Source organism: Girardinichthys multiradiatus, chromosome 8 (genome assembly GCF_021462225.1).
Source record: "Girardinichthys multiradiatus isolate DD_20200921_A chromosome 8, DD_fGirMul_XY1, whole genome shotgun sequence".
In the NCBI taxonomy this organism is placed as follows: Eukaryota; Metazoa; Chordata; class Actinopteri; order Cyprinodontiformes; family Goodeidae; genus Girardinichthys; species Girardinichthys multiradiatus.
This window is the reverse complement of record NC_061801.1, coordinates 23,094,168-23,113,277: the sequence shown is the minus strand read 5'-3', so window position 1 is coordinate 23,113,277 and position 19,110 is coordinate 23,094,168. Positions and strand designations below refer to the sequence as shown.

Sequence of the window (19,110 nt, the reverse complement as noted above, 5' to 3'; positions counted from 1 at the left end):
TGTGTTCTCCATGTGGCATGTGGCAACACTACCTTTGTTTTCCATGTCTGGACTACAGAGTAGGATTGCAAAACAAAATGATTTTCTTCCAAAGAAAACATCCAAACCTTATGTCAGCTGCAGACAGCTGTTGACTAGAGATGTCCTCACACTCAGAGAGATTAGCAGAATTTCTGCCAGATAAAGTGGGCAAATGTTACTATGTCTAGATGCTGGATGCTGATAGACCGATCCTGAAGTTTAATGAAAAGGGTGCTTCAACCAAATATAAGTTACAGGGTGTGCTCACTTATATTACCAGTGCATTGCAGCTTTTTCATTTTGTTGCTTCTAACAGATATGTTTCTTTTTCAGTCCAATTGTACAGGCTAATTGTCACATGTTATATGTGGAAATGTTTTGAAATGCTTTATCATGGTCTAATTTTATTTATATCAAAATGTAAAGCTTTGAGTGTCTTGTTAAGCTCAGTGAATAAATCCATTATCTGATTTTGGTGTGAAGTCCATTCTTTATTCACATATTGTGTTTTCGAATAAAAATGCCAATCAAACAGCACTGGTTTCACCTAAACTCCACAGACGGCCGCGAGGCTTCTTAAAATGTTAAAGTTCAGTCAGCGTCTTGCTGATAAACTGTTAGAACCTCGCAAACAGCATTAGACTAAATAGTGAAATCACTGCAGAGAGATAAGCCGAAGAGAGACAGTTGAGTGAAGCTGAGTATATCGTGAGTGAGGAAGAAACAACAAGAGCATATGTCTTAATAATGTTTGTGATGCTTTTAGCATTTATAGATCCAACGGCTATTTGCACGTACCCACACCTTCAATAAGACGTTTGTATACAGTCATGGCCAATAATTTTATGTTGACTTTTATTGACTTTTATTAACCTTTATGAATGATTCTTCTTCCAGGGTGGAATGATTGCACATTAATTCATTATCAACAGCTTGCACAACTTTCACGTTTCTGTGGATTTTCCTCTAATACACACGTTTCCAAAAATATTCTCACAGTCTCATATATATGAATACATCTCCCAGTAATATTTAGTTCAATGTCACATGGCAAGCTGCAGAGAAACCACAGGGCTTTTGTAGCTATAAACCAGGTCCTTGCATAATTCGAATTAATCATTTGACAGCTGTTCTTATCAGAGCTTTTTAGACAAGGTCCACAAATGTTGAATTAAGTTGAGGTTAGGGACATTCTGAAAGCAATGCATTGGTTCCACAGGTGCTGTCTAAGACCCTGAGCCGGATGCAACCAACAAGATAATACAATAAAGTTTTTTTTTCTCTAAAAAGCATTTGGCTTGATTACATATTAGACATATTCATGTAATCTCAAACATGTGAAAAAATTATCTGGAATGGATAATAAGGCTAACATTAACATGAAGCAGTCTCTTTAATATTACACAGGTCCAACAATTAGGAAATTACCAAAATCATGTCCTCTCTTATCTTTAAAGAATTGTTGTTGCTGTTGATGCTCTACCAACCTGAATTGTGTGAGTGTACAGGGAGCAAGGGTGTGGAATTCAGTGTTTTGTTGTGTCAGGATTGGGTCCGTACTTTTATCGAGCCACCACACCTATGATGTGTGAATTTTCATCTGTGCAGACAGAGCTTTTGCAGGGTGCTGCATGAGATAAAATATGAATAAATATGATAAAAATGTCATATTAGAGTCCTTTCTGCAACATTTGAGAACTAGTTGTATAAATGTCTACAGAAATCAATCAACCTGGCTCAGCTGGTAATCGAATTATTTATCCTCAGTGAAAGGCTTTGCTAAAGTGGTATTTACTTAGGGAAATGTATTTTCCTATTCTATTGAACTGCAAAGCTGATATGCAGCAGGGAGATGGGCGCACAGTAAATTATCATTAATAAATTATGGTCCATGCCAACAGGCTAAGTTCATGACAGGTAACCAGCCTATTTAAATAAACTCTACAAATTCTGCCAAAAAGAGTGAAAACATTTTCTGCAACAATGATCCCAGAAGCTAACTGAAGGCTGCACAAATGAACTGACCGTAACTGGAAATTGCTAGCCGACAAATAACTAAGTAGTAATAGGGGTGTATGTATATATTTGAACTTGTGTTAGAAAATACTCAATACGTTCCAACTTTGCCACCCTGTTCTTGCTTTTAAAAATCATTGAGGGTATATGCTGAATCAACATACCACTTCATCATCAAAAGTCCAAATTTATTATGACTTTAATGCCCATGATGAGCATGTAAGTAAACATCAGACCACAAATTTATATTTCAGTTGCAGCAGAACATGAAATAGATACTTGCTATGATTTCTTTGTACAAAGAACCCATGAAACCATCATTGACCCCTCTGTGCTTTAGGAACCTTTTATTATATTTGTCTATATCTTTGTGTTTGCATTTGTACATGAATGAGCGCTGTTCACAAAAGGCATTGCAGAGCAGGAAAGAGATTTGGCATGGAGGGGCAGGAGGCGGGGGAAGAGTGCAGGGGCAGGGGTCTCTCAACACTTTGCACTGCCCTCCTCTCCTCCCCAGTGTTCACCCAGCTGTGTGGACCATGTTTGGCACACTGTCCTGGGCACTGAGCCATCCAACAACAACTGAGACCAGAAAAATACTGACCCATTTTCACACTGGGACAGGTATGAAAAAGCAGCTCAACAACAAAGCATTTAGAGTGTTTGAGTGGGTGAAGAAAAGGATGCATCCCAGGTTTGACGACTGTGGAGGAAGGGACTAAGTATGATTATGTAAATTTGAGTGCAAAAAAAACAAAAATCTGCAGAAAATTTGAGTTATAATATCCAGATGTAGACTTCTCTGGAGCATCCTAAAGGTGAGCACACATTAAGGCATGAGCATGACACCCACGAGCATCCTAACAGCAGAGTGCACCCATAATTACAAGCACGTCCCTCCTGTAATGACAGCATGTGTAATGAAAGACATAAACACTGGTGCTGTGATAAGCCAAGCACTAAAATTAGCCATGACAAGGTCAAGGATGCTGTCTGTCCCAAAGCAAAGAGAAAGACATCTGCTCGCACTGCCTCGTCACTCCCAGTCAATGTCAAAAGTTCCTCCAGCTGTCTGCCAAGCGCTGAACGCAAAGGCGAAGACGGGGAGGAAAGCAAGACATCAGGAAATATAGTCACAGCTAAGGCACACCAGTTGTGTTAAAAAGCAAAACAAGCTCTCCTTCAAACTCATTGATAAATGGGCCTCTCCAGACATGTAAGACAGAAAATTACTCATCTTGGAAACATTTTTTTTCTCCAACAAAACGGGAACAGACGAGAGAGGAGCTGTGCTCATTTCACTAAATTCTAACATCAGTCGGAGCTGATAAAATATTTTAGCAGGCTAATAAATATTATATTTCAATCTTCTTCCTCTTGTTAAGGGAATCCATGAATAGGCAAATATGCTTAATTAATAGTATTTCACTAAAACTACCTAAGCTGGATACCAGTTAATGATTAGCTTGCAAACTGGTTGAAACATCTCAAAATACATCTCCCAGAATCTATATGATCCATGTTTTATGATCATAGTGAAACATTCCTCTTTCATCACATGAATGTGAAATGAGCTTCATGCATTATTCCTCACTGTCAAATAACAATGAGAAACACACTTTTTAGTGCAGCAAAAGAGGCTTACACTTTATATGATCATTTAAATTTCCTGGTTAAATCAGTGGCCAGAGGCTGTGCAAACACAGGTGCTGTGTATTTATCAGCCATGTGGAAAACGCTACCATAACACCCGACTGAACTCCTGTAAAGGATTAGCAGGGGCATGGTTGCAGGAAAGGGAATAGAGCAGCAGTTACAAGCTTGTAGGCAGCATCCAGACACAGCAACATCCACATCATGGTAAGCAGCTGTAAGAATGTGCGGACCAGAAGAGCTTGAAAAACGCAGACATATTTTCCACCTGATGTCTGGTCGTGTATCAGAGAGCAAAGCTAAGATCTGCCTGTTGCTCTTTGTGCATTTAGAGCACCAAATTATTTGGCATTTCAACTTTTTCTCATTTTGTCCCCTTCAGAGGTCACCTGTGTATAATTAAATCTCAATATGAATCCAGCTGTTGTGTGCAGATGTGATCCTCACTGAAAATGAAAATGGAAAAAAAGAGGTAAATCTGCAAATTTACCACCCCATGGTAACTCTGGAGGAGCTGCAAAGACATTTAACAAATCTGGGCTTTGTGGAAGAGTGGCAAGAGGAAAACTATTGTTGAAGTAAAAAGGCATAGGAATAATTGTTTGCAGTTTGCCATAAGCCATGTTGTGGACATAGCAAACATGTGGAACAAATTTGTCTAGACAAAAAAATTAACCTTTTGGCCTACTTGCAAAATGCTATGTATTGGGGAAATCTAATCCTGCACATCACCAAGAACACACCATCCACACAGTGAAATATGGTAGTGGCAGTATCATGCATTTATTTTCTTTCAGCACGGATGAATGGAGCTAAATACAGGGCAACCCTGGAGAACTTGAGACTGGACCAGATGTTCACCTTTCATCAGGACAACAAAAAAAAATAAAGCCGGGGCTACAATGGAATGGTTTAGATCAGGGGTCCCCAAATGCCTGGCCCACTCTGGTCCTAATCCAGACCTAGAGAGCGTTTTGTCCGGATTGAAAAACATTTTCTCACTTACCACATAGATATTGACATTTTATTCCTGTTGGCCGCTGCGTCTGACTTTTGAACAGGCGCGACAGACAGCTATGTGGGTCAGCGGCATTCTGGTCCACACTCCAAGCCAGTTGGTGGTGCTAATGCACCACACCATTGTATGCCAACTGCCAGAAAACAACAAAGAAGAAGCTCTGCGGGGTTCTTGAACACCGGTTGCTAGTGCCCCTAAACCACTGGCTCCTTTTAGGTGGTGCAGCTCCACTTCACTTGGTTTCGCTCTACTCGGTACGGTACCAGTTGTGTTTCCACTGACCCACTGACAGCTGGAGCTATGGCGGCTGAAGCCCCGCCTCCAGCCGTCAGTGTGTTGTGCTGTGGCGCTATTAATGTTACTGTTAATAGCTACTGCTACTAGCTTGGGAGCTCACGCTTACTTACAGTTCAATGACATGATGGTCCACAGGTGAATGAGTAAAAGAACATGGCTTTGTCAAAAATAGCTAAAGTGGAATATGAAACCGCACATTTAAAGATGAATGGACAGGAGCATACGCTTTCCTTTTAACATCTGTAGGGTCCTAAGGCTAGTCTGCCTTATATGTTATGAATCAGTTGGATTTATAAAGAGTGAAAATCTAAAGAGACATTATGAAACCAAACATAAGAACTTCAACAAAAGCTATCCGCCTGGGTCTGACGGTAGGACAAGGAGAATAAATGAACCGAGGGGACAGTATGAGCGAGCTAAACGGCTGATAACAGAGTCTCTTACGGCACAACAGCGACTATACGAGTGTTCACTGCAAGCACAGTGGATTTTAGGAAAACCCAAAAAGCATTTCACTGACTGGGAAATGATCAAAGAGTGCATGGCAGGTGTGGCAGAAACACCTTTAGATGGAAAAGAAAGACAACAACTTAAGGAAAAGGTTAAGCAAACTGCCCTGCCTGCCACAAGTACAACATGGAGTGCAGAACTTTTATACCAAGATGTACAGACCCAGCTCAATTGTGCCATTCAAAGTGCATTTAATAGTGTTATTTGAATGCACTTTTCTGCTCAGCAGATGATTTCATGGGCATATGAATAATTGATCAGTAGTTAAAAAAACAGAAAAAACTAGTGTTAATTAAATATTAAATAAAAATGAGAGAACATATTTTTGTCAGTTGATTTAAAATGTTCCGACCCAAGGTGTTTGGATAATGGAGGTAGTGGACCTCCTGCTTTTTTAGCTGGTTTAGATCAAAGCCTATTCATGAGTTAGAATGGCCCAGTCAAAGTCCAGAACTGAATACCTGTGGCTAGATTTAAAAATTACTGTTTACAGATGCTCTCCATTCAATCTGACTGAGCTAGAGCAATGTTTTAGATAGATAAAAACACTCCTGAAAGCCAGTAGAGCTATACTCTAAAATACTTGCACCTTTGATTGCAGACAAACATGGTTTTCAAAGCATTGACTGCATGTCACACATTTAATTTTTGTACTTTCAAAAAATGTTCCTTCCATTTCAAAGGTTTGGAATACCACATAAGCCCAATGAAATTAAAGTTTGTGGTGATGACATTAAAATACTGAAAAGGTTTAAATGGTTTCAATACTTTTGCAGAAAACTATGGTTTAGTGTTTTCATTCTGCATGTGGATGTTTACACTATTGTGCGCACAGAAATAAATGTCCTTTTCAATTCATGTGAAACAGCTGGTTTTCATATTTATTTTTAAAAACATTATCATGTGTAACACATAGGAGAAAACCTGAATGTAAATTCAAATGACTGAATCCACTTAAGAAACAGATGCAGAGCAATTATAACACTAATCAAAATATAATAAATAGAAACAAGCTTTAATTGATCCTATCAGGGGTACTAAAGACAATCTGGAAACTGCTTAAAGGGTATTGTTGTAGTGTTTTAGGTGAATACAAGAATGCAAAAATGTTATAATTTAGAGGTTGACTTGGGAAGAATTAACTTGACAAAAACAGCTTCTTTCTGACATCAGTTCATCTTTGATTAAGCTATATTTTCCTTAAGATCATAATTCAGGGAAAGAAATAAAAAAATATTTTCTGCTTATTAAAAAAAAAATACCACAGGCATAAAAATGAAAAGAAAAAGAAGATGATGGAGTTTGTTTCTCTGTCAATAAAACTTCAACTGATCCAAGCCCCGTGTTCAGCAGGTCCACTGGTTCAGTCTCTGATAAAGTGCAGAACCAAAAACAAGAGCTTTTTCCTTCAATTGCCGATACGGACTGGAGCTTTGACCTTACCCTCACCTCTATTATCTTCCCCGTCTTCACTCTCCCTCTCATCTCTCAGTGCTCTCTCGCTGTCATGGATGCCTATGAATACGGAGCATCTTCTGCCCTCTTTTTACCTTATTCAAGTCCTTTCTTTATGTATTTTTGCAGAGTAAACAGTTAGGACAAAAACCCCTGAATGTACGTAGGCTAAAAAGAACATATTGCAATGCATCTATAGCATTCCAAGAAAGTTCAAAAGCATGAAAATATTTTTGCTTCATGTGTTAAGTATGTTTTAAAAGTGGTGCAGCAAACCTTTGACACATGTAAGTTCAGTATATATCATTTCTATCCCAACCATGCTTGGGATAGAAGCAAGCATGGTTTCTTTTTTATCAAAGAGAAATATGAAAGCCGTTAATCAAATGTCAGATATATGTTCCTCATACAGGAAGTGGTTGTTAACATGAGAAAATAATCCTACTTATGGTTAAAAATGTTTGTCATTCCAATGATCTTTAAATGAAGTGGAAATCTTCCTGTAAACGGTGAAGATAGCGAGGCTAAGAAAAATAAACATCCTTGAAACGCACCTTTTAGAAATGCCTCTGCTGACTGAAAATATTTCAGCTTGTCTTTTTTTGCCTTTCGAAAGCCTTTACGACTTCAATTGAGGTTTTGAACAACTCAAAATGCTGGCGTATTTGTGTTGCTTCCTCAAAGATAATAAAGAGACTTTTGCGTCCCTGACTATGCAAAGCATTTTATTTTACAGCCACTACAAATTAATGCGTTTATTCATTCATCATTTTTGTAGTTTACCTCCATAGGGTGGGAGCTGCAGTCTCTTCCAGCTGGCATCAGGCAGAATGTGGGATTTAACCGGTCCATCACAGAGACACACGAGATAACTGTCCAATCATAATCAAACACCCTCATAAACTATCTGGAATCAGCAATTCACTAAACCTGAGTGGTTTTTCAATGTTAAAACCATCAACTCTACACAGACAAGTCTAAACAGCCAAGATTTGTAATGGAAAACCTCCTTCAGCCAGGAAACACCACATCTTTATGTTGATAAAACATAAAGCCAAACCTAAATGTGAACTCTTCACCATGCATAAAGAAAAAGCCAAGAAATATGTTAGCCTTGCTTGTAAGCTGCATAAGGCCTTTACCTTCCTCTCCTTGTTCATAAATTTTAGTTGCTTGGCCCTCACTAACAAGCACACTCCCTTAGTCATACCATTACTGACTTAGTTGCAGCATAGTGTTCCACTCTAGGGTTACCATCGAGTCTCGAGAATCGATTGGAAGCAGGACTAACATTCCGATTCTCCAAAAATTGTTCAAATCCTTACATTTCGGTTCCCAGTTTAGGAAACTAGGAAGTGCTGAAAGGAGATTGGAGAGTGCAAAACCAACATTAGTTAAGTAAAACAATAAAATATATGTTATACCAACATTGAGGCACCAACAGGTTATACTTGATCTAAAACAGTGGGTCATCTCAAATGCACACCCAGCTAACGTTAGCCGGGCAGTGGACCAGACTTTGTGATCTGCTACTGCATTATGTCGGAGGACCCTGCTGCACAGCGGTGGAACCAACGAAAGACTTATTCTTTCCTGTCAGGTCTCACTTTCTCATATATAGCAGTCAAGCTTCTTCTACACCCAGCAAACCTGTGTTCTCCACTGCAGGAGACACTGTCTGTCCAGAACGCTCACGCATACTGCCTGGGAAGGCAGATATGATCGCTTTCTTCAACAGGAACTGAATTTATACTGTACATGATGCTAATCTGGACTGGGTTGTGCAAGCTGTTCTTTTTGGTTTGTTTGATATTCTGCACCAGGTTAGCCCATTAATGGGAACTCAGTAACAGGTGTATACCTGCATCATCAGACACTGGATATGAGTCAATTTGTTTAGTGAGGTTTTCAAAAATAAAGCTCTTTTGTGAAAGTGTACCCCTGTGAAAAGAAAACTCATAACATTTACATTCAAGTTGATAGGTTTGCTACATATATACTGGTTGAAAATAGCCCTGTGAGAGAGTCATCATAAAGTTCATAAAGAGAAAAAAGTTCATAAAATTCACAGAGAAGTTCAAACTGTTGCATCCAGAGAGAACTCAGGTGTATTCACACTTGCCACTTTTGGTCCGCTTTAAACGGACCAGAGTTCGTTTCCCCCCTTGGTCCGGACATTTTGTGCAGGTGTGAATACACTCAAGCAAACCCTGGTCCGGACCAAACAACCGGACCGAGACCCACTTTTTGAGGTGGTCTCGGTCCGCTTCCAAACGGACTCTGGTGCGGTTTGCTTATGGTCTGAATACAAACCGGCCCCGATCCGAACCAACTACAAAAAGCGTACGTTTCTTTGGACATAAAAAGCCACCATAGCCGGTAGCAAAGGTGTGTGTTGTAAGGTAATCATATCTGATAAGCTGTGTGTTGCTTAGCAACGCTACCGGCTTGTTGTGGGACAAGGCACGTAGAGAACGTCGGCGTTCAGCACGCATTCTCCGACGGGGTTCCAACATTATAAATGGAACGTCTCAAAGTCTGTGTTAAATGAGCTGCTCTTCACCCTCACAATAATATTGAAGCTGTAATAACGGCACAAATATGCAGAACAGAGGAGCTGAACGCAACACGTCTACAGCTGTTTTTCTCAATTTCCGGGTCTGTGCTCTGTCCCGCCCCGTCATTTCTGTCCAATGGGAGCAATGATCGTCACCCGCGTGGCTTTGTTTACAAGTAATAGTTCACTTGCAAAAAGTACAATGTGAAAACAAACCGCACCAAATGAAAAAAATAAAGTTAGCTTTTGGTCCGGACCAAAAGCTAACAAGCGGACCAAACTACTTTCCTGGTGTGAATACACCCCTAGTTAGCTGGCCAGTTTAAACTATGTAAACTATTTTCACCCTGACTTAAAAAAAAAAAATTAGAATTGAGAATCCATAGGAACTGAAATGGAAACAATTAATCGGAATTAGAACTGGAATCGCTCAAATTAAACAATAACCAAACCTACCACTCAGGGATATGCAGTTCGAACTTGTGCTAAAGTCCAGGGCGCGTCTGATGCAAATTTACCAGGGTAATTTGACTTCCCGGGGCCTTACTTTCACAAGTAATAGGTCCTGGTCTGAGGCAGGTCTTTCCAGATGTCCCCGGGATTGTAAAAGGGGCAGGGTTGTGTGCAGCAAGGCATTGCGCCACCAGCAGCGGTAATGGCAGAAGTGAGTGTTCAAATTGAGCGTTTTTATAGTGTTAATTTGTCACAAAAAGTAGTTTTAAGATGTTTTTAAAGGAGAAAGTATATAATAATTTACAAATTGTTATCCACAATTCTAAAAGCAAAAGAGATTACTGGAGCACCCCAAACAGACCTCTTTTATGTTTCCTTGTATGTAAAAATAAATGTATATTTCCCTAAGACTGGCTTTTTTATGTAAAACTGTGAAGTGAAGTGTGAACTCTTTATTATTTTCCATTTTTCATAGTTTTAAACAGACAGCTCTGCAGGCGGAATGACCACAGTTCCAGGTTTGGAAGCAGTTTCCCAAAACCTCCTAGTGATCCTCTTCACACTAGTGTCCTCCCATCCTCTACTACATTGTCCAAGCATCTTCTACTTTATATAAATATTTCTTTATGATTAGACAGTCAATGTATTTCCCTGTACTTCTGGACTGATTATCTTATTTGTTTGTTTGTTTGTTTTTTATTCTTATAAATAAAATGTTTACTAAATTCATTTTATGTTTGCACCGCACATATCTGAAAGAAGTTTACCTGCATATAATAGAAAAAGAAAAACAAGTGTATTAATCAGTGTTTAGTAGTTACTGTAAATGAATTATGCACTTGTGAAGCAACAACTCTGGCCAGATGCTGGTTGGTAAAGAAACCTAATGTAAGATAATGATTTCAACTTTTCCTGCTTATGAATCCAGTGCAATGTAAGGAATAATGGAAATAATTAATCAATTGTAAAACTCTAAAGCTCATCTAATATAATTCGCCATTTGAAACCAAAAATTATTTATTAGCTAAGAGTCTTTTAAACAGAGTAAAGGACTAAAGCCAGTTGTGCATTCCCAATCTTGTTTTGAGAACAAATAGTGAGATACAGGCTTCTCTTATTCGCAGCTTTCTCCAGCGTCTCAAACAGAGGAGGATAAAATAGAGCTAAATAAATTACAAGAAAGGCTGGGTATTGTATACAGGAGGAGGACAGAAGGGGCATTTGTGAGAAAACAGTGGTTAGAGAAATGAGAGCAAATTTTCTTTTACTTTATTAAGTTAGAAAGTATCATGCAAAACTGAATACAATTACTCAATTAAGAATAGAAGAAGTGGTAACTGATGACCTGAAAAATGCTTTATAGGTTTTATACAACTAACCACTACGTTCAGAGACTTTATTCATGTAAATTGTACTTTTTGTAAGGTCGATAGGTAAATACTGGTTAACTTTTTCTGTTATTGCTTGTTTACAAAACATCTTCGGAGCAAACTTTCACGTTTTAATTCTGATCACCTTAACTCTACTGGTAGAATGTTTTGTTTGGTTACACAGGTATTGACAGTAAACTCAGTTCTCACTTTAATGTTATTAACCTGCTAATTATACTTTCTAAATTCTATATTCATAAATTCAAGTTCTCCAACTATAAGCCAAATTTTACTGAATTACTTATATATAAAGCATAAAATTTTCTCAATAATGGACAGCAAGAATACAATAACCTTGAAAATGTGTCCTTGTGGTTTCTGAGAGATAAATAATCTACATAGTGAAAACAGTGGATCTCCACACACTCTACTTTTTAAAAACAATTGTTTTACTTCTTCTGCTTGTGACAGGACTCACCATTTTCTATACCTGCTGTGTGTTTGCCTCTACCTTTTAAATGGGACTGTTACTGTTACTATTGAAGAGGTCAGTGTCAAGCAGAAAATAAGGCATACTGCAAGATACAAGTGCAATAGGCTAAGTATTGGTATAACAAGGTTTTAAAGCTACAGTTTCAAAACCACAAAAAATCCATCATACTGTTTATACAGTTTAAAGTAGTTTTACAAAGATGCCAGAGAAAGTACCGAATTCACCAAGGTTTTCTATAGTTGTATGGAGAGTAGAGTACCTTAGCTAGTGTTGTACATGCGTAAATGAATGGCGTTGATTCTTTTGAGAGCGACCTTGCTGTTTTCTAAATTTTGCAGTTAAACTAAGCATGGATCTCCCTGGGCTCATTAAACAGCGCTCTATTTTGGAGTGAACAATGTATGAAAACTAAGGAACGTTTGGAGAAACTTTAGCTTCTTAATACAGAAAAAGAGCCATGAATGTTGCACTAAAAGGTAAGCGGTTGGTGACTGGTGTATTTTCATGCTTATGTAAGCATAAGCTACACTTTTCCGTCCCTTAAAAGAAAAAACAAATCCTGCAGTTTGAAAATATCTCTGGTCGCAAAAAGCACAGACAGTCATGATGAGAAAACAAAAGAAGCGCCAGTCATAACTCTTATTAAGGTAACGCTAGGAGCGAAACCTCAATAAGAGTTGTTTTTTTTAAGCACCTGACTCCAGGCTGGGTACCTGAGCAGATACCCAGACTAATTAACCAGCTAATCAGCTTGTTATACTTATGCTATTCTATAAAGGTCTAATATTCTGCACAATTAGTTGTAAAAAGCAGTGGCAACAATAGTTGCTTTTCTGTTTTCAACAAAATCAATTAGATCCTGCGTTTGTGTTAATACTGTGAAACTGTTTTTACTCAAGATTATCATACTTACTGTGAGAGTTTCATACCAGCCCGGTCCAGCTTGCACCTAATTCTGCTGTTTAAGCTTTCTTAGGGCCACTACTCAACTTTAAATGCAGCTGATGCGACTGATCTTACATTTGTGGTTAATACAGCATCCCAGCCGATGTGCTACTTCTAACAACACGAGAGCCTCACAGCCTGACAAGGAATGCACTTTAATCTATTTAGAGGCATCCTGTATCAGCAAGTTTAAGTACTGTGGCACATGCAAATCACTTATTATGTAAAAAAGGCATCAATTCCTTGTCTATGTCTAATCTGTTTAGATGCTTGAGAAGCTTCTGATATCTGGGGCAAGATAAGATCAGTTAAAATGATTTCATATTCAAGTTTATTATTTCTAAATACTATAATGTAATGCTTTTGACAAATACCTGATATGTTTTATTACATTCCTTTCTATCATGTTTTCTTATTGTTCCTTATTCCAGCAGTGGCACAACTCAAGCCGCCTGCTTGTAATTTTATCTCATGGATATGAGCCAAACTGTTTGCTGTTTCTCCATTTAAAGCACTCAGCAGGCGTAATTCTTGGTTGGTTTTAATTTGAAGGTGACAAAATAAAGAAAAGCACCTTATCTGCACAATCTCATCTTCAACTGATTGTTTTTAATGCCAGACCAGACAGCAGCAAATACAAAATACAAAACAATAATAATAATTTCAGGATGATTTCACGTTGCATTTTTGTTTGTACAGCAGAGAGATCCAGTTACTGCTCCTCTTTTTGTGTTTCCCATGCAGCTGCTGCTAATTTCTGGTTAATATTTTCCCTGAAATGAAAAAATACAGGACAGTTTAGAGCAAAGCCTGTGCTGCTAACACAGAGAAGTCACCAATTAGAACAGCCAGTGGCAGAAATAAGAACACGCATTGACTCCCTCCCCTCCCTTCATCAATTAACCCGCAGAAATCAAATTAACCCACAAGGAGTCGTACTCCCCTCTGGCATATTGCAACACAAATCAAGAGCAATGCACATTATCGCACTTGTGAGGCAAGAAAAAAGTGACGAAAAGCATTGAACCTGTGTGGAAAGGACGTTTCTGTGTGGGGGCTTCAGACGCCAAACAGATGCCTTCCCTCTGCCTTCTGCCACCGCCTTTAAACGTCCCCCACAAAACAAGGGGGTGTCATTTGATCTGTGCTCTGCTGTAGCATCCAACCCTGGGAGGTGAACAAGCCAAGCGACCTAATTAGAGCGAGCGAGAGTCCCAGGAGCTGAGTGACGGATAGACCTGCCAATCACGTGTTAGAAAGCCCTCCGCCAAGCCACGACTTCTCACCTGACACAAAGAGAGGCAGGCAGCAGAAGGAACGGCGGCAGAGGGACCAATAAGATGCAACAGCCATTAGCCACATAAAATCAGTTGGAGCATCAAGAAGAGGCTAAAGCAGTGGTTTTAGCCTAAATTATTTACATGAAAAACATGTCTTGATAAACAAGTATTTGTTGTAATTTCTTAAACTAGAGGCCATGAAGGGAAGAGAGAAACAGACAAAGAAATAAAAACTGGGAGACACAAAAAAGAAAAACAGAAGAGAGAATTGAAAACAGTTACTAGGCAACATAAAACATCTGTAAGAATTCAGTAAGCTCAAGTTTAGAGATTTCTGTCTCCAGGGTTACAGTAGAAACATAACACATTATATCCCTTACTGTACTCTAAAAATCACTCCAATGCATGTGTGTGTGTTGACTTTTCCAGAGCAGAACAAAAAGCCCAATTTGTTCTCTTGCAGCTGGAATTCATGAGTTCAAATTTACCCGATGATTACGGCTTCATACAGCAGGATTAGTGAATGAGAGCAGTTAGAGAACTGCTTAACTTGTGTTTAAAAATTACTCTGGTAATTTTAGTCCAATAATTGTGCAATTAGTCTTGCATGGAGGCTTCTGAATTGGCCACAAGAAGCAGCTAGTTTGATTGTTCTTGAAACTGGGCAAATGGTGCATAAGCAGTATGAAAAATGTTTCATTTGGCTTCTAATTTCCTGCATTAATTTTTGTTTTTCTGCTGCAGGAATATTATGTCAGTTAAAAAGACAGCAAGGCATAAGTCAGCATTTAATTTTCTTTCCTTTGCTACCAGAATACCAGTGGAAAACAATAAATAACCCAGTGCATGAGTATGCAGGACATAGCCTGGGCCAGGCTGTCAACATCTCTGCAGGTCACACCTGAACAAGTTCCAACTTGCAACTCGCCCGACTGCTGTCTCAAAATCTGTTGTTTACTTACTAACTGGGAGTGGTTGCCAATCTCAGCTTTAACTCTAGAAGTTATCAGCAGAGCAACACAAATATGCAAGCAATCACACAACTTATGCACTTTACTATTTGCAAAGAATTACAATACTTTATTGCCAAGACCACCCTGTCTGCACCTGTCTCTAGACCACCTTAGCATGTCCAAGTTCACTCAGTCACGCCTGTTCAGATACTTTCACAAAGCCTACCTGCCTCCCTATTGTCCAGCACTGTCCATTCATCCTGTAAATCAGGCCATGACTGAAATAGAGCTGTACAAATTTTCATTAGCATCTGAAAAATCATGAGCGTCTGTCTAATTCACGATGGGAGTGAGCACCATTCGGCAGAGCACAGAGAATCAATGCAACACAAACGCTTGTGAATCAACAGTGTGTGCATAATGTGTTTGTTCTCATCAAGCACCGGTCCAATCGGTTGCGGATAATCTCTCAATGGAAGATCAACATGTGATAATTACAATTTGCAAAAGCACGCCAGGCAACGTTAATGTTTTTTCTTTCTCTCTCCCTCTCGTTCTGCAGCGTTGACATCCTTTAACCTGAGAGCGCTCTAACTGCTGTTGAATCCCAGCCAGCCATATCGGCAAAGCTGTCTGGCTTGCAGAAAATATTTGCCCAGTTACAAGCGAGGCAGTATTTCCCTTTAAAGAAATTCTCCTTGTCGATATGCAGACAGTCAGTTGAGGAGGCTGAAAACAGATCTTCTGCATCAAACTCCGTGAGTTACTCAACAATCCCCAGATTTACAAATTTTATGTTTCTGGAATGTGTCTATAAAAATGAAAGTGGGCTTCAGGATTTACGCTTTATCAATAGGCAGTGTAGCAACACCTGAAGCAGGGCTGGCCTGATGTACAAGTCCTTCTCAAAATATTAGCATATTGTGATAAAGTTAATTATTTTCCATAATGTCAAGATGAAAATTTTACATTCATATATTTTAGATTCATTGCACACTAACTGAAATATTTCAGGTCTTTTATTGTCTTAATACGGATGATTTTGGCATACAGCTCATGAAAACCCAAAATTCCTATCTCACTAAATTAGCATATTTCATCCGACCAATAAAAGAAAAGTGTTTTTAATACAAAAAACGTCAACTTTCAAATAATCATGTACAGTTATGCACTCAATACTTGGTCTGGAATCCTTTGGCGGAAATGACTGCTTCAATGCGGCGTGGCATGGAGGCAATCACCCTGTGGCACTGCTGAGGTCTTATGGAGGCCCAGGATGCTTCGATAGCGGCCTTTAGCTCATCCAGAGTGTTGGGTCTTGAGTCTCTCAACGTTCTCTTCACAATATCCCACAGATTCTCTATGGGGTTCAGGTCAGGAGAGTTGGCAGGCCAATTGAGCACAGTGATACCATGGTCAGTAAACCATTTACCAGTGGTTTTGGCACTGTGAGCAGGTGCCAGGTCGTGCTGAAAAATGAAATCTTCATCTCCATAAAGCTTTTCAGCAGATGGAAGCATGAAGTGCTCCAAAATCTCCTGATAGCTAGCTGCATTGACCCTGCCCTTGATAAAACACAGTGGACCAACACCAGCAGCTGACACGGCACCCCAGACCATCACTGACTGTGGGTACTTGACACTGGACTTCTGGCATTTTGGCATTTCCTTCTCCCCAGTCTTCCTCCAGACTCTGGCACCTTGATTTCTGAATGACATGCAGAATTTGCTTTCATCCGAAAAAAGTACTTTGGACCACTGAACAACAGTCCAGTGCTGCTTCTCTGTAGCCCAGGTCTGGGGAATGCGGCACCTGTAGCCCATTTCCTGCACACGCCTGTGCACGGTGGCTCTGGATGTTTCTACTCCAGACTCAGTCCACTGCTTCTGCAGGTCCCCCAAGGTCTGGAATCGGCCCTTCTCCACAATCTTCCTCAGGGTCCGGTCACCTCTTCTCGTTGTGCAGCGTTTTCTGCCACACTTTTTTCTTCCCACAGACTTCCCACTGAGGTGCCTTGATACGGCACTCTGGGAACAGCCTATTCGTTCAGAAATTTCTTTCTGTGTCTTACCCTCTTGCTTGAGGGTGTCAATAGTGGCCTTCTGGACAGCAGTCAGGTCGGCAGTCTTACCCATGATTGGGGTTTTGAGTGATGAACCAGGCTGGGAGTTTTAAAGGCCCCAGAAATATTTTGCAGGTGTTTAGAGTTAACTCGTTGATTCAGATGATTAGGTTCATAGCTCGTTTAGAGACCCTTTTAATGATATGCTAATTTTGTGAGATAGGAATTTTGGGTTTTCATGAGCTGTATGCCAAAATCATCCATATTAAGACAATAAAAGATCTGAAATATTTCAGTTAGTGTGCAATGAATCTAAAATATATGAATGTTAAATTTTCATCATGACATTATGGAAAATAATGAACTTTATCACAATATGCTAATATTTTGAGAAGGACCTGTATAAGCAAACTTTGCAACAGTTTAAGGTCCCTTCTGCAGGCCTAGGGCTCCAACAGAGTTTAACATTCTTCAAAGACATGTTGGAAAATGCACCAGTTGTACACATATACAGGTGCATCTTAATACATTTCAATGTAATTAAAAAGGTCATATGAAAGTGGATCTCGTATTGCTTACATTCATTACACACAGAGTGATATATTTAAAGTTTTTTCTGTTAATTCTGATGATTCTGTTTTATAGCAAATGAAAACCCCAAATGCACAGAAAACTGAGATATTGCATTACAAAGTAATGTAATGTTACTTTTTAATATTACAATATTACTTTCTAACATTACAAAAAAAGAGAAACTTTTAAATCTGTCAAAAGTGCAAATACCTGTGATCTGCTATCACTCTGTTTTATACATGAGGCAGCCATATTGGATTTCAAGGTCAGGGTTGGTGGAGAGTCTCAACTTTCCGAGTCACAATTCCGATCTTAGAAGGTGTAAGTTAAAATTCATAATTCAAAAAAACAATACAAAAGATAAGTTATCAAACAATAGGAAAATTGTTCTGTCTTAAAACTTGAATGGGGCTGAAATATTGTGAGATATTTAACATATATTTATATTTGTCACTTTTTGTAGGTCTTAATTTAGCATTAAATTAATAAAGCAAATGATACCAACATGGTTAGTATACATGTATCAGCTAACAAGCTGACTTTCCCGCTATCACAGGCATTTGATGGCACCCCTTCTAGGCCGATTCCTGCCAATACTCGTTTTGCACACAGCGTTCTGTTGCCCAGCACACATGCCGAAACACCAGCAGGCGCTAAGAATAGAACACAGCTGGCACTGCAGGGCTTACATATTTCACACTCAAGCCACCATGCTCAAAAAAATACTCCAGCCCATCCTGTCCCAATTCCAGCTCCGGGACCAGTGGTGGTTCCCCTCCCTCCCCGCCTCTCCTCCTCCCCTCCCTCTCTCCTCACTCCGCCTTTGAACTGTTCTTCACCTCTGTGGCAGGGCTCTGACAAGCCTGCTTCTCAGATAAGATCCATGACTACGCTCTGGAGAATTTACTAGAAAAGAGATGTGTTGTAAAAACAGAAGTGAGAGGATCCCAGCCTTCCTGTTTCCAGCTTACACTCCACCCTGTTTCTCTGACCCACGGCAACTCTGACTCACAAATCATTTTCCTACAACAGCCCATATGCCTGTGTTTTTTCTCTGATTTACACAGTGTTCATACTGTCTGGATGTTCTCCCATTGAGATGACAAGGAATTCCCACAGCAGTGACAGGGGCAGATTAGTGGGAGGTGCCTCATATATGCTCAAGGTGAAGCCAATTCAATCTATTTGAACTGCAAGCTAGCAAAGCCAAAAGCACAGGTTGGGCATAGGGGGTGGATTATTTAGTGCAAATCAACCAGATGGAGATGCTCTGCGGGGTATGCAGCAGAAGACAAAGATGCTGCCTTGGAAACCTGCACTTTTGTCTCCTTGATGGTGACATGCCCTCAATGTTACCTGTGATCACCTTCCCTATAAATTCTACAGTTAAATACACTTAAAACACAAGAATCAAAGACTGCATTCCTCCGCCACCCAACGAAAAAAGACATGAC

At 39.5% G+C, this 19,110-nt stretch overlaps 1 protein-coding gene and 1 long non-coding RNA gene across 3 annotated transcripts in view; both read right to left on the bottom strand.

The window, feature by feature from the left end:
* The window catches only part of LOC124872455 (mediator of RNA polymerase II transcription subunit 13-like), a 128,688-nt gene that overhangs the window by 99,926 nt on the left and 9,652 nt on the right, over positions 1–19,110 (bottom strand). The window lies entirely within an intron of this gene.
* Positions 13,378–14,454, bottom strand: LOC124872456. The gene is made up of 2 exons (XR_007039289.1): positions 13,816–14,454; positions 13,378–13,561 (listed from the first exon to the last, which is right to left on the bottom strand). It is a non-coding gene; the product is annotated as an uncharacterized LOC124872456 (long non-coding RNA).